Genomic DNA, 17348 nt, shown 5'->3' with positions numbered 1-17348 from the left:
CCACTCGAAGCGCCGTCCGGGTGGTGATCAGTACTTGCCAGGGGCCCGTCCACCGGGGTTCCAGACTCTTGGCCCGTTGAAAGTTTCGGACTAGTACGTAGTCCCCCGGTTGGATGTCGTGGCCTGGGCCCCTGGATGCATCGGGGATGGCCTGCTGCACCTGTTGATGAATTACAGACAACGTTTTAGTTAACTTGCCCAAATAATCAGACAGTAGGACGTCCGGGACGTCATGAATGGAGATCGGTTTGGGGGCGGTCCAGAGGTTCATCGGTCGCCCGAATACAACCTCGTAGGCGGTCAAATGGTGTTTGGTGGGAGTGGAGCGCATCGATAGTAATGCCAGTGGGAGGGCATCTGGCCACTTAAGTCCAGTGGTGGCCACTATTTTTGACAGTTTCAGCTTCAATGTGGCATTATGTCGCTCCACCAAGCCGGCGGATTGGGGGTGGAAGACCGCATGAAACCTCTGCTTCACCCCCAACCCTTTTAAGATTAGTTGGATAACCTCAGCTATGAAGTGGGGGCCATTGTCGCTCCATACAATTCGGCAAAGGCCATAGCGAGGGAAAAACTCTTTCAGTAGTACCTTGGCAGTAGTCATGGCAGTGTTGTCACGGGTTGGATAGGCCTCTACCCATTTGCTGAAGGCACAGACAATGACTAGTACATACTTCAAGCCTTGGCATCTCTCTAGCTGGATGTAATCCATCTGGAGGACCTCAAAGGGGTGGTCGGGGATCCCAAACCCTCCCCGGGGCACCACAGTTCCTTTCCCGGGGTTGTGTTGCAAACAGATAAGGCACTGCTGGACCAGGCGTTTGGCTGAGTCGGGGATTTTGTCGTTGTACCAGACTTTGGAAATGAGTTCGATCATGGGTGCAGATCCTCTGTGTGCGGGGGAATGTGCCATAGTCAGTATCGGGATCAGGTATGAGTCAGGCAGCAGCCATCTGTTTGCATCTTTTGTCCGCCAGCAGCCCTCATCGTCCTTCAAACCCACCCGTGCCCACTCGGTCAGTTCGTGAGGGGTGCTAGCCGACTGGATGTCTCTAATCATTTCCCTAGCGTCAGTCCATTTCTCTGCTTGTGACCTGGTCACATACATGCGTGTCACCGTCCTATTCTCAGCTGTGGTTCGTGCAGTGATGTCGGCCAGTGCGTTCCCTTGTCCGACTAAGTCTGTCACCTTCTTGTGTGCCTGGCATTTGGTCACTGCTAACCGTTTGGGGAGGAGAACTGCTTCAATCAGGGCAGAAACCAGATCTCCGTGAAGGATGGGTGTGCCGTGGGACGTCAGGAATCCCCTTTCCCTCCACAGGAGCCCAAAATGGTGAACCACCACGAAGGCATACTGGCTGTCTGTGTATATGTTCGCGGTGGTTCCTGTTGCTATGATGCATGCTCGTGTGAGGGCTATCAGCTCTGCCGCCTGTGCAGATCGTTGTGTGATGTGGGCTGTCTCAACTACTGTTCGGGCTGTCGTTACCGCATAGGCAGCTGAAGTGGTGCCATCTGGGAGTTTGATGCATGAGCCGTCTACCCATAGCTCTCCATCAGGGTCTGTAAAGGCAGTGTCTCGGAGGTCAACTCTACTCCTAGTTTGTTCGTCCGTGAGGGTCACACAGTCGTGTATGGGAGGCACGTCGGGGTCATCTTCAGGCAGGGGCAACAGTGTGGCAGGATTCAAAGTCGTGCATCTCTTTAGTGTGATGTGGGGTGCGAGTAGCGTCAATTCGTACCCTGTCAGTCGGGCGCTAGTCAGGTGTTGAGTCTTGGTTTGGTTCAAAAGGGTGTCGACCGCATGGGGTACTAACACGGTGAGGGAGTTTGAAAGTACAATTCCCTCGCTTTGACGGATAGAGACAGCAGCGGCAGCTACTGCTCGAAGGCAGGCAGGCAAAGCTCTGGCTACAGGATCAAGAGTGGCAGAGAAGTAGGCACAAGGGCGCTGCTTGGGACCAATAGACTGAGTTAGGACAGACAATGCGCACCCCTCCCTTTCGTGGGTGAAGAGGGAAAAGGGTTTGGAGTAATCCGGTGTTCCTAGGACGGGGGCTGAACAAAGGACATCCCGTAACTCCTTAAAGGATGCTTGACACTCAGGGGTCCAAGGGAGCGGGAAGGGGGCATCTTTGGTCAACAAGGCAAGTAGGGGTTTTACAATGAGGCTGAAATTTGGTAACCATTGTCTGCAAAAAGAGGTAAGGCCAACCAAAGAGCGGACTTGCTTTTGTGTTTTTGGGATGGGGGTGTCTAGGATGGTTTGGATTCGATCGGGCGTAAGTTTCCTCCCTTCTTTGGACAGAAGATGGCCTAGGTATGTCACTTGTGGCTGGCAGAACTGTAATTTCTTTTTGGAGACTTTGTGGCCATTTTCTGCAAGAAAGTGTAGGAGTTGGACAGTGGCTGTGATTGCAAGTGGGGTGGTGTCGGCCGCCAAGAGGATATCGTCAACACATTGGATCAACACCACTCCATCTGGTAGCTGGACGGCGTCCAGCTGTCTTTTAAGGGCCTGGCTGTAAATACTGGGACTTTCAGTGTACCCCTGGGGAGCTCTACAAAATCGGTACAAGCGGGATTTTAGGGTGAAGCCGAAGAGATAACGGCTGTCTGGATGGATGGGGATAGAGAAAAACGCATTCTTGAGATCAATAACAGTGAAGGTGGTGGCAGTGGATGGGATGAGGGTCAGAATGGGGGTGATGTCTGAGACTACGGGGTATTGGGGTACAACCACTTTGTTAATCTCTCGCAGGTCGATGATGAAGCGGTACGCTTTCTCATCTCCTTCGCCTTGCTTCTTAACAATGGGTAGGATAGGGCTGTTGCAGACATTGCTAACCACTTCCTCGACCACTCCTACATCTACCAGGGACTGAATGATCGCTACCAGTGCCTTCTCGCCTTCGGGCGATATCCGATACTGTGGGAGTTTCGGGAGTATTGCGTCTTGTCTTACCGTTATGTAAATAGGGTCAATCATCATTCGTCCCACATCAGAGTCATTTTTGGCCCATAGGTACGGGGGCAGGGTGTCGAGCAAGGACAGGTCAGCGTCAGTTATGGAGTACATGTGTCGTGCTGGGCAGGATTTGAACATGCTCGGGTTGTCGTACAGGATGACTCGGACTCCATCTGGGGAACACCTAATGGTAGCTCGAAAATGCTTTAGTAAATCAATGCCCATAATGGCGTCAGGGGAGTTGGAGGAGAGCAAAAATGTTGTGTCAGTGAGGTTGTTTTCTAGGTCAAAGGAGATAGGTACGGACAGGGGGTTAGTGGAGGGCGTCCCATCGAAACCTATCGATGTAATGTGTGAGCCAGACAAGGGTGCCCTTGGAATCAGTCGTTTCGATAACACACTACGTGTCGCCCCAGTGTCTACCAAAAATGGAGACTTTGTACCCAGGACCTTAGCGATGACGTAAGGACCTTGATGGTCTACACAGAGCTCGACTGGATCCCTCCCTTGCCCCTGGCAGTCCTATGCAAAGTCGGGGGCATTCTCACCATCGGATAGTTGATACTGGTTCTGTCGGGGACGGTCAAATGTGTTCGATCTCCCTGGTCTGTCGTTGGTGGTGTCGTTTGTGTACCCTCGTCCTTGTCCCCTATTTCTCGGCCCACCCGCTACGTCCTTAGGGTCCCTATTTCTGTTCATCTCTAGCAGAACCGGACACTGGGATTTCCAGTGGCCGAATCCTTTGCAGAAGGCACACTGGTCCTCGCTAATGTCTCTACGTCCAATGTGGGGTGTTGGGGTGTTGTCTTTGGGAGGTGGATTTCTAGGGGTGGTCGATTGGTAGTTCCCCCTGTGGGGTTCCCGTCCGACCGCTATACCTTGTATCTGGGCTATCATCACTCTTTCTTTCAAATCTTTCTTCTTTCTCTCGGATGCCCTATCACTCTCATTCTTTTGATGTTCGTAATACTGAGCCATCTGAAGGATAGCTGCGGGTTTGGAGGCCCCCCAACTACTCTCGCTCGTCTGTAACTTTTGGGAGACCTCTTGTGATAGACCCTTTACATAATTTTGTACAAACAGGTGTTGTCCGGTGGCGGTGGTCATGTCTTGACCACTGTAGTCGGAGAACACCGTCTCAAATCGGGAGAAGTATTCCGATACGTCTTCCTGGGGTTTCTGACGGCAAGCCGTGACTATCGACCAATCTACCTTTTTCTCTGGGATTAATGTTTTTAGCTTCTGAACTATTTTGTCTGGGAGTTCCAGTACGTCTTTTACAGGTTTCCTTCCGGGCTCTCGCTGTCTATCTAGTTCACCGAGTTGCTTCCAGGTATGTCCGAACAGATCTGTGTGGTCAGCCTTCCGGCTTTGCTTCCACACGTCATCCGGCAGACATAACCCGAAAAACAAGTCAATGTCCGCTAAAGTCATTATCGTCGAACCCAAGGCTGTGCCTAATTCGGTATAAAATGCCGTTGGGTTCTTTCTTAAATCGGGCAGGGTTTGCCTAAAAGTTAAGATATCTTGTCGATCCCAGGGTTGATAAACCCAATTGTACATAACCCTCCCCTTTGCATCTGTGTGGTTGATATCGTCGTTTGTTCCCTGACCACGTGGCGGAACCCAGTAAGGGGCCGCCTCTCTGATGGGCATCATAGTGTTGGCTACTTCTACTGAGGACTCGGTTGTTTCAGGGACTGTAACCTTGACTTCTGGTTTCTGTTCCGTGAGGTGGCGGAAGACCTCAAGCATTTGCATGAAGAGGTCCGTCGCATCACGTTCAGTCCCATCTCCAACATCAATCTTTCTATATAGCGTTGTCAGTTTAGAGGGGCCCTTACTCTGATACCTATCCTCATATGCGTTCAGGGTGTGGTAGCTGAATCGTAAAATGAAATGCCGTCTGTGGCTGTCGGCATGTGAATTATACATGTTCATTGTGTATTCTTCGCTCTCCTTCCGTTCTACTAGTGTCTTTGCTATTTTGTCAATCCCATCCCGCTCATCTTTACTCAACCTATTTGGTCTGGCTGGTGGTTGCTTGCTAGCCTCGGGGTCATCTGGCGGTGTTGCTAATGTGGCTGGTGCGGAGGCCGTGAGGGCTGGTGCACTAGCGCTAAGGTCGCTCTTGTTTGCACTCAGGGCTTGCAGGTGTTGTTGGCAGGGGGCATATGGAGGGGGCATGTAGATGATTGGGGGACCTAGCAGTAACTCATCGTTCGCCTGTTGTTTGGAGGGCAATTCAGGGTAGAGCGCAGAGGGGGTCCTAACAGGACATTGACCTGTCGACCTGATTCTTGTTTTTGTGTAGCTTCCTTTCTTTCTTTTATTTCTTCTTCTAGTTGCTTAGCGGCTAGGTGGACTGCCTTTCGTAATTCTTTCCCTATTTTTGCTTCTTCTCTTTTTCTTCGTTGTTCCGTTTCTTTGCCCCACATGCCGATACTATCGAGCATAGTGGGCGTAGTCTTATTTTTCTGGAGCGCTATTTCTAATGTTTTTATTTTATGATCATCAAAGGAACCTATCAGTGGCCACTGACTCTCGGGGTCCTTCTTTGTATATTTATGCCATAACTTGTTATAAGCTATAGCGACTAGTCCATGCTTAATGAACATGTCCTTATTAGGGGTGCCTTCCAGTGGAGCTGGATGGTTCATCTCTAATAAGCGGTCCGGGCTAAACAGGCTACCAATCAGTGGGGAGAAGATAGGCATGACGGATTACAACGGGGACAAAAGTCTGCACTACCTATCTTATCACTGCGTGCAAAGACTAGGCAGAATATTTCTATTCTTCGTTGTTTGCAGGCGGTGAATACCTCAAAAGAACCAATATCGAACAATCAATGTTCGGTCAATCAAACAATCAATGGGGAGAATAAGTAGGCACGACGGGTTACAACGGGGACAAAAGTCTGCGTTACCTACCCTTTCACTACCTGCAAAGAGAGACCCTGTTCTTTCCTGTTTGCAGGCAGAGAATCTCCAGAAAACAATCCACGAACAACAGTTCGGGAAAACAGTGGGGGAGGAAGATAGGCACGACGGATTACAACGGGGACAAAAGTCTGCGTTACCTATCCTTCACTGCTTGCAAAGGGAGAGCCTGTTGTTTCTCCGTTTGCAGACGGTGAATCTCCAGAAGAATCAACAAAAGAGTAATACTAGTATTATCCAAATCAAACAATCATTTCATACTTTTGTCGCATTTACACGACCTTACCCGGACCGCATGGACAGTTTCCTGTCTTCCGAATCCAGCGCCCGATCGTCCTCTATTCTTCGTGATGTTCGCGGCACTCCTGATGGTTCCCAGTCAGGACCGTAGATCACTCGAGAGAGGTCTGTTCAGAACTGGTGAAGTTCGGATGATCGGCTGTCAGACGAGGGTCTATCGGACAGGAGCTCTCCCGATCGTTGCAGTCGTTCACTCTGTCGTAGGGACCTCTCCCACTGGATCCACGTGTCGCTGATGGGCCCCACGCTTTGGGACGCCAATTGTAGAATACGGGTAGGGCTGATGGCCTGATTCAAGATTGCCCGGCGTAAACCGCCTCTATACCACTCTAGTTACCAAACAAAGAGGCAGGCGCTGGAGACTGGAAGGCAGGAAACAGAAGTTTTATTCCAACGGAGCAGAACACATCAGATCAGACAACAAGGTATTGTCTCGAGGTGCTCTAACAGCCTCTCTGAGGCCTGGCCTTTTATACTCTGGTTTATGACATGTGAGCATTCTTTATTGCAGAAAAGATTCTTTGAAGTATGAGAAGACATCCCCGTAATCCTTGTTTCAGACCCACCCCCTCATGTACCCACAATAGAGGTCCTCACCCCTCATACAATAGGAGGGGGCTATCACACAGTTGAGTGTTCTGCCGATTCTTAGGATGTGTGCGCCTGATCGTATCCCAGGGGGTGGGGAGGCCATGATCAATAGTAGCTCCTTTGTAGAGGAGCGACTCCATACAATAGGGGGCAATAAACTGTATCTCCCGGCTAGGTGAAGGCCTGGGACCCGTGCGGACAATCGGACTCAGAGGAAGGGGTCATCAAAGGAGAGGCATTCATGAAAGGAAAAGAGGTGTTGGTCAGGCGCGGGTGCAACTCCCAAGGACAGAGTCATGCGGAAGGAGAGGGTTTATGACTTGTGCATGTGAGAGCGGGGGCAGCCAGGGTGTGCAGGGGATGCTTGCAGGGTCAGGGGAGCGCGCTGGCGATCGATCGTGAACAGGGAGACCATGGTACCTAAGATAGTTGCCGTGCATTTTGTACATGGATGACAAGATGGCGCAGATGATGTTCATTTCGCAAACTAAAATTCCACAAAGGGCTTATGGAAAAATGAAGTTACTAAATCTTTCATATCACCTGCAGCTCTACTTGCATATCTAAATCTAATTCTTCATGTGGCAGTGGACTCGCATTCTTCTATACCCAATATTTGATTTTTCAAGCTGCATAATTATTATTGTTCTTTTCTTCCTTCAGCAGGCCATATGGTGTTCATGGATTGTACCTTCGTAGTTTCACAGTTTTCTTTAATGTGTTCCTCTTCTACAGTTTATATGTTATATCCGTCTTGTTTGTTTTTATGTATCGGCTAATTTTCAAATTTGTCTTTACTCAGTTTTCCTGTCCTCTACTTCTAATTCATCTGAAAACAATACATTCTTATGCCTAATAGTTGTACGTTAAATATTGCTTTGCTAAATGTTAAAGGCTTACGTCATCCAGTAAAAAGTCAGAGAATCCTACAGTACAAACATAAATGTAATACTGACATAAGCTTAATTTATGAAGCCCATATTGATGACAAAATGTTTGCCTCCATGACTAAATCCTGGGTGGGTAATATAGTTTCTTCATCAGCAAATGGTCATAAAAACGGTGTGGCTATCCTCTTTTCTTGCCAAGCGCAATTTACCATTATAAACCATAATTCAGACTCAGATAGACGTTATATTCATGTTCATATCCAAATTGATATACATTCACTTCATTTAGTTAAGATCTATGCTCCCACACAAGATGATCACCTATTTTGAAAATCAATGTCATCTGAGATTCTAGCTATAGGTACTGTCCGTATAATCATGGGAGGAGATTTTAATATGATTCTTAAACCACTTTTAAATTGAATTTCCAGTGTTGACATCTGCCCCACAAAATGTTATGCTCTATTTAAAGCATTCATATGAAATACTAAACTAGTGGACCACTGGAGGCCTAAACACCTTGCTGATAAGATTTTACCCTCTTTTCTACTGCACTCTACATACTCACATATACATTTATTATCTTCCCAAAATTTTACTTCTATGATCTCTAATTCCAAAATAGAACTTATTGCTATATCAGACCATGCTTTAATTTCCTTTTCTCTAATTTTAACTGACATTCCTCAACTTACACGGGGAGGGAGAATGAACACAATTCTTGCACTCTCTGAATCAAATCAAAATAATGATTATCTACTATCAATGACTATTTCCCAAAAAATAACACTGCAGATACATCTAAATTATTAATTGGGATGCATTTAAACATATATAAGAGGTGTCACTATTTCTATAATGGCACACAAGAATAAGTCTTTTAATGCAAATTACTATCAATGGAACAAGAAATTGTCATAGCTTAGAAACATTTTATAACTTCCTCAGATATGCAACTTTAAACTAAATTTCAAAATCTTCACTATGAATACAATACTCTGCTTAGTAAGCAAGCAGGCCTTTACCTCTGTAAATGAAAAGTACGTTTCCAATTTCCAATTTATTGCTAATACACCTGGTTGTATATTCGCTAGATATTTATGAATTAATTAAGATACAAATCAGATTGTCATGGCCCGTGTATTGCACATACCTTGGTTATGTGAGATAAACACTGTAGTGATGTATGCTGAACACTGTAGACAAATGCAGCAAGCCTTGATGATGTGCGCTCGACACTGTAGACACGGTACCTTGTACTTTGATTATGTGTGCTGGACACTGTAGACATGGTACCTTGTAGTATGCACTATGCTGTGCCCTATGCACTGGAGATAGAAGCACAAAGTATGAATCGTTATCCTGCTTATGTAACTGGTTAATATACAATTGCCTATCATATAGAAAGACCACCTTGGGCCTTCTTTGTATGCCCAGAACTGCTATATCCCATTAGGACTAATGCTGTTTGTTCTTGCAGGCACTATCCCATCCTAGCGCGCGCCCACACGATTTCCATAATTCCGGTGCCATCCTTGCCTGCCCCATCGAAAACGCCACCTTCCCCGATGACTTGAAACACGCCAAGATCAACACCAGCTGAGGATTCCATCCACCAACCCAACAGACCTCGAGAACTTCAGACCCATCTTGATGTAAATATTTAATTTACTATCTTAATTTCTATGCAAGGTAAGTACTTAATCAATAATAACTCAGATCGGAAGAAAAAAGACAGAGTCCGTGGTGTTAGAGTTCTTAGGGGTTTTATTCCTTAAAAAGGAATGGTCTTGACCAGGATATCATGTTCTGACCACCACAGGGGTGTCAGAAGGGATAGAGCAATGAATTATTGACATTACATGGCTTATATACATATTTTACACCATTGGAAGTAATGCAGTAGGCGTAACAGCTGAGAGGAGACAAGATAACAGCATCCACGTGTTACTAGTGCGTAATCAGAAGGCGTGAACTAGGCGTAACTGGAGGTGTGTTCTAGAAACGTCACAAGTAAGTGACACATGTGGGTGGCACTAAACTGAAATGTGCAATGTCAGCAGAAATCTGAGGCTTGGATGCGCGCGCAGCTGCATGACGTGTGACTGACGTGAAGCTGGAGGGTGCTGGGGACTTGACATTCGAACTGACGGAAAGAGACAGAAGTCTGGCATGTCAGATCAACTTGTACTTCTATCATATCTGATATCTGATGTTTGGGAACTGGACTATCTGGACGGAAAGGTCTCTAGGGCAGAAGCTATTCTATACTGACTGTGAGTGCGGGTATAAGCGCCTGGGTGTCTGCATGAGAAGCGTGGGGGCCTGGGCCTTCCAGGGTAGCATGGTAACAGGAGCTATGAATTACTTGCATAAAGACAGCGTGGCCGGCCCTTTGGCTCTGCAGCTGGGGAATGTTTACTTAAGCTAGTAGGCAGGAATGCATCTTCGAGGAGCAGATCAGATAATTCGAAGGTTGAAGTCAATCTTGGCAGGCAGCAGGCTGAACTAAGCACGGAGGGCCGCGCTAGAAGTAAGTCAGAGTTCACGGGTACGGGGGGCAGCCTGGGCTGCTGCTTTCAGAGTCAGAAAACGGAAAGGCTCGATGGCAGGAATTCAGGGCCTACTTTGCCAGAACTGAAAAACGTGTAAGGTACACCTCAAAAAGACGTTGGCAAGGCATACTTAGAAACGGACTATTCAACCCATTCATGGTGGGTCTGAAAGAGGACATGTTAACGTTGGACGCAAATGTATTTGCGTCTTCATAGCTTGCACAGGAGGGAAGTTACATGCACTTTAACCTCGTACATGGAGTCGGTGGGGTACGCGCTAGGGAACATATCTTGACCAAAAATCTATATTACCTCATTCCCTCCTTGTTCCCTACGGACCCTTCATGAAATCTCTATGCTCATGAATCGATCAGTTTGTTCTTGCAACATCATTTGCTCATCTTTCTTTCTTTGACGGTTTGAGAGGAAACTGGAATGTTCAATGCAGGATGTGGCGCACAGTCCACAAATCGCTGGCCCACACTGTAGGCACAGGCAGCAACTGAATACTATGACAAGGCCAATGCCTAGGAAGGATAGGATCTTCCATCCCCAAGCGGATAACGTTGTCCAGAACCAACCGGACCAAGTCCAGGTGCCTGGATCCTGATGTATCAAACTTGCAATTTTATGAAGACGTGTAATAGCTTTGTATACAGATGGTGCGTTTTGTGGAATGAAAACACAGCAACTTGACCCGATGACCTTACAGGCTCCGCCTCTATCTGCCAAGATGACGTCAATAACAAGTCGATTCTGAAGGACAACAATCCGTATAGCAGACTGTTCCTCTGTTAAGTTACCTAGAGCGGAGGCAGTTTCATGTACTACTGCTTCAAGTGTTCTGGTTAATCTACGTATTAATTTACTGTTTTGGACGGGGCCTATGAAGAAGAAGAATCCTTTATTGAAATCTGTGTATTGCTCCCCTGCCGTTTCAGTATAGTCGACAATCGGGACATTTCTTCTGAGTCTACTCTTTACTAGATTTGTATTTCTGTGATAATCGGGAGGGGCTAGAAAAACAGGTGGCAGAAGGAATGCAATGTAACAGGTACCATCCCAATCTGGAGGCAAACGTATGTATGCGGTATGACCACAAACAAAATAGGAATGTCTGGTAGCTTTAAAAGACGATTTACCATGATCACTGAATTCGACCACAGTAGTGCATTTACTATGACCTAAGTGTACTGAACCTTTCTTGCTAACACATAATTCACCGGTGACTGGTAATACTGACATAGCGGGCAGAACTGGTGCGGCTTCAGATTCAACAGTAAGAATCATAAGGCTAATTGTGTAATTACCTAATCCATATACTTCATTTTCTAGATCAGTTCCTATTCTGATGGGGAGTCCCTCCTTATCAGGGTAACAGACGTTAAGCAGAACTAAGTTCAGGTTTCCCCAAACCCAGCTCCCATCGAAAACAGCAATATCAGGATCTAAGGAATTGATTATTTTAAACCATGCACCACAGGAGCCATTGTGAGTGAACGGGTACGGAAAGAGGGGCAGAGCTCCCTTGTAGTTCTGGTAGGGAGGGAGTCGGCCACATATCCAGCAGTTTGTAGCGTTGTTAGTCTGATGAGAATGATGTAGCATACTAATGAATGTGTTGTTGCGCAGCGCGAGTCTGTAAGAGAGTTCATGTGGAGGTAACTCACTAAAAGAATGTTCAGCAGAAACATTGTAAGCAGATTGTTCACGCTTGAAAATAGGCCAGTAGATAGGCAGCAGAATACTAGCAGCAATAATTAGAATACTCAGAATAAACATGATTAATAGTGTCACTATACAGTGACTACAAAGTGATTTGCAATATGCACGTTTTTTAAATCGTCTCTCTCTCTCTCTATCTCGATCTAGGGGATACATGTCAGAAACTATTTAACCGATTCACCTAGGGGAGGACTTAAACAATTAAACTGTCTGACTTGCTAGATCGGAGTTTCGACCTGTACTCCTCTTGGGGAGTTTTCTCTCGTTCGGATACTTTAAAGTCTTTTGGCTCAACACAGTCTTTGATGGGGGTGGACGAGTCTCGATCTGGTTTCAGTTCATGGAATTTTTTCACATGACTCGTATGGACCCACCCCTTTCTCCCTTCAATCTTTACTGCGGTCCTCGTGGTGAGAAGGACGGTCTTCGGAGATTTCCAGCGGGGCTCCAGCGGACTCTTCCTGTCGAAATTGCGCACCAAGACTAGATCCCCAGGACGGACATCATGCGGCTTTACATCGGTGTTGTCGGGGAAGGCTGCGGCAACCTGTGAACGACATGATTGGAGTGCAGACATCAAGGAGGCAAGGTAATCTGTCAACATATTACAATCAACATCAGTGATTTTCTTTGGAATGGGCGTCCCCCACATATTCGGTGGTCTGCCAAAGACCACTTCGTACGGAGATAGCCCTGATCTCGAATGGGCAACCATTCTCATATAGAACAGTGCCACGGGCAGGGCGACTATCCAGTCGACCCCTTTTTCCTGACATATTTTTGCAAGGCGTATTTTTAGTGTCTGGTTATGCCTTTCTACAAGGCCTGCGGCTTCGGGATGTCGGACACAATGGAACCTCCACTGATATCCTAGCAGAAGGGAAACCTGTTTCATCAACTCGGACGAGAATGGCTGTCCGTTATCTGAGTACACGACACGGGGCAAACCGTACCGTGGGAAGAATTCACGAACCAACTGTTTGGCAGTGGTCGGAGCAGTGTAATCTGATACTGGGTATGCTTCTGTCCAACGGGAAAGTGCACAAACAACTACGAGGACATATTTGAATCCTCGACATCGGTCCATCTGGATATAATCCATCTGGAGGACTTCAAAAGGGTGATCGGGAGGATGAAATCCACCTTGCTCTACAGGGACGCTTTTACCTGGATTGAACTGACAACAGATCATGCAAGTACGCACTTTCTGTTTTGCGGCTGCTCGTAAGTGTTTATTACTCCAGAGATTTTGTAAACTGTCTAACATCGCTTTTTCTCCTAGATGTGCTGGACTATGTGCTGTATTTATCATGACTTGAACCATAGAGTCAGGGAGAAACCATGTAGATTTTCCCTTCGTCATCCAACCTTGATCTGTCTGGATCCCTCCTAGTTCAGTCCACTTCTTTATCTCATCTGCGGTAGCATGTGTCTGAATATCAATTACATCTAGAGCGGGATCCTTAACTGCCATACACTTTATCGGTACTATTGTCTTTGTCACATCAGTTGTCTGGGTGTGAGTCAGTGCTGTATGTTTTGCCGTCTGGTCTGCCAGGTCGTTACCCTGGGAAACAGAATCTGTAACTTTAGTATGTGCTTTACACTTCATGACTGATATGCCCGAGGGCAAATGTATTGCTTCTAACAGTGCTTGAATGAGCGGACCGTGCTGGATCTTGGCACCATGGGAGGTCAAGAAACCTCGTTCTTGCCAGAGGACTCCGAAGTCGTGTACAACTCCGAATGCATAACGGGAATCTGTGTATATATTAACATTTCTGTTCTTAGCTAGAATACAAGCTCGGGTCAGAGCAATAAGCTCCGCCGCTTGAGCAGACAGTGTGTCAATACGATGTGTTTCTTTAACTTCGGTTTCAGTGGTCACGGCATACGCGGCCACTAATTCTCCTGTACTTGTTCTCATGCATGAACCGTCCACATAAAGTGTCAGGTCTGGATTTGTCAGTGGGACATCTGTTAAATCTCGTCGAGGTTTTGTTACTGCGTTAATGATCTCTATACAATCATGTGAGGTTGGATCTGTCATAATTGTAGGTAACAATGTTGCGGGGTTCAGGATGCTACAACGTCTGATTTCTATGTGTGGCTGGAATAGTGTTAATTCATAACCTGTCAGTCGTGCTATAGTCAAGTGCTGAGTCTGGGTTCTGTTTAACAGAACCTCTACAGAATGTGGAACTTGAACTGTTAATGGATGTCCTAAAACAATTGAATCGCTTTGTCTGATGGCTAATGCTGTTGCTGCTACTGACTTCAAGCACGCAGGGAGTGCCTGAGCTACTGAATCCAATGTACTAGAAAAATAAGCGCAAGGCTTATGTGAACCTGCTTGGTCTTGAGTGAGGACAGACAATGCTGTACCATCACGTTCTGTAACAAAAAGTGTAAACGGTTTGCTGTAACATGGTGTCGCTAAAACTGGTGCTTGACATAAAGCTTTCTTTAATTCTTCAAAAGCCTGTGTATGTTCTTGAGTCCAAGGGAGGACAGTCGAAGTTGCTGCCTCCTGCGTTGTTAACTGAATGAGTGGCTTGGCTAGAAATGCATACTGGGGAATCCATTGTCTGCAGTATGAGGTGAGGCCTATGAAGGCCCGCACTTCCTTTTGTGTCTGGGGTTGCGGCATATTTATAATTAACTGAATGCGATCGGGAGTGAGCTGTCTCCCCACTTTGGACAGCAAGTGACCCAAGTACACAACTTGCTGAACACAGAATTGTAGCTTCGAAGGGGACACCTTGTGTCCTTTGTCGGCCAGAAAATGTAAAACTGTCAGTGATGCTTGTTCACATTCGGGCTCACTTCGTGCGGTGATCAGCAGATCATCGACGTATTGCAGTAAAGAGGTATTAACTGGCATGGTGATACAATCGAGTTGTCTTTTCAGTGCTTGACTGTAGATGCTGGGGCTTTCTGTGAATCCTTGAGGTGCGCGGGAAAATTTGAAACTTCGTCCATTTAAACTGAATCCGAATAGATATTGGCTTTCTGGGTCAATAGGCACACTAAAGAAGGCGTTCTTGAGGTCAATTACAGTAAAGAACGTCGCTTCAGAATCAATAGCAGTCAATAGGGAAGAGATATCGGGGACCACAGGATACTGTGGAATAATGCATTTATTCAGTTCTCTTAAATCAATCACCAGCCGATATACTGGCGGTGCATTGGGATCAGTACGTTTAAGAATCGGAATGATGGGTGAATTACAGACATTGGAGTCGGTCTCTACAACCACTCCTTGGGCTATGAGCTCTTCAATGATTTTCAGTAAAGCCACTACAGCATCGGGTGGTAACTTGTATTGTCTGATTCTGGGTAAAACTACACCTGCTTTGAGTGTAACACGGTATGGTGTAATGTGCATACAACCTACATCAGTTGGGCCTTTTGCCCACAAGTGATCTGGTACATTTTTCAATCTGACATCAAACTCACGTAACATATAATGACCCTTGAAATCCCGCAGAAAGAGTCTGACTCCCTCCGGGGAACAACAAATCACGGCTCCTAGCGCCTTTAACGTTTTTATTCCTAACAGATTTTCTGGACAAGACTTCGTGAGTAACAGGTCTGTAACACGTGATAATGGACCCACAGCCAGGGGAACGGGTTGCGTTACCTCATTTACAATAGGCTGTCCTGAAAAACCAAGGGAAACATTCTGTGAGCCTGAGAGGGGTGCCCCTGGGACTTCATCATGGCTGATTGTTGTGCGACTTGCCCCTGTGTCAATTAAAAACTTTCTATCTTTTCCCAATACGTGACTATGTACATAAGGACCTTCTTGATCTACAGGAATCTCAATAAGAGGCAAGCCACCTTCCCTCTCTAGGCTGTTTCATGTATATCGGGGGTAATCTGGGTACGCAGACTGGGCATACTGGTACATCTGTTGCGAAACTTGCTGAGTCGCGGCAATGGGCTGTGGCTGTGGTACCGCTACTGTCTGTGCTGTGTGTGATGGAGCATGCATGGGCTGTGTATTCTGCATGTGCTGTTCGTTCTGTGAGGACTGATGCTGGTTATGGTCTTGTCTAGGTGCATGCGGTCTTTCTTTAGTTTTACCTGTTGCTATGTTATGTTTCAAGACTGGGCATTCATGTACATAATGACCTGGCTGCTTGCAGTAATTGCATGCCCCTTTAACGGGAGCTGTAGTGTGACTTGTCTGGGTCCCACCCTTTCTCTGACCGTCGGCTGGGACCGTCTGGGCTACTAACATTTTCATCTTTGTGTCTTTCATGCGTTTCTGTTCCTGATCTTGTTCTTCTCTAATTCTGTTCTGATGGTATTGGAGCATCTGTAACATCTGGGATGGCGTATTTGCCTGCCAAGTACTTTCAACTTTGTATACACGGTTTTTAACTAACGGTAGGGAATTCTCGACCAACTTTGATACAAAAAGGTGTGGATATGACTCGCTACTTGGTTTTAAGCCACTATTAATAATGAAACATTTCTCAAATCTTGAATAGAAATCACTAGTATCTTCATCATGTTTCTTTTTACAGGACGAGATGGCGTCCCAATCTTCCTTTCTAGTTGTCAATAATCTTGGCAGGACCTGTACTATCAAACTGGGTAATGCTTTAGTTTTCTCCCCAAGGCCTACCCCTGGGACACGTTTACTCTCTTCGTCTTCTATTTCTGCCCATGCAATCTTTTTGTCTCCCACCTCCCATTCCTTTTCCTTTAATTTCTCGTAGATGCCCGTGGGCAACAGTACTTTCAACATTTTCATGATATCCTCATACGTGTAATCCCCCATTAGTAACATGTCTTTAAGCTCTCGGTGAAAACCTGCAGGGTCTTTATCATGACACGGGACTAGTTTCTTCATTTCTAACAGTTCTAACTTAGTCAGAGGCGTGTGAACATACACGCGTTTCAAGACATGATCTTCACCCATAACAGGGTGCACTTCTCGTAAGGGGTTCTGACTTTCAATGCCACTCAGGCGTTGCATGTGATACATTTTCCTTTCTGGGGGCGGGGCGGGAACGTATTCAGAGCTTACAAAAGTATTATATCTGTGTCGCTGTTCTAGAATTATTTGAATTAACTTGGTGCTTAAACCTCTCCATCTATCTGTAAGTAGTGCTTCTAATGTTTCGTGTAAGGGACCTGGATCAGAATGATGGTTTCTGTATTTCGTGAGGAGGTGCTGAATCATGTATACACCTGCTAATTTCTGTTCATCTGGGGAGAGGTTCAGAAACGTCTGTGCTACGGTGTCATCGTTATATATGTCTGGATTTTCGGCCCATAATATGGCGGACCGGGCTAGTTCTTGTTCATCCATAGAATTGAGTACATGGTACCCCACTCGGTCTCGGAGTCTTCTATCAGTTTCCTG

This window comes from Lissotriton vulgaris, chromosome 5, assembly GCF_964263255.1.
Source record: "Lissotriton vulgaris chromosome 5, aLisVul1.2, whole genome shotgun sequence".
NCBI lineage: Eukaryota > Metazoa > Chordata > Amphibia > Caudata > Salamandridae > Lissotriton > Lissotriton vulgaris.
This window is presented reverse-complemented; position numbering follows the sequence as displayed.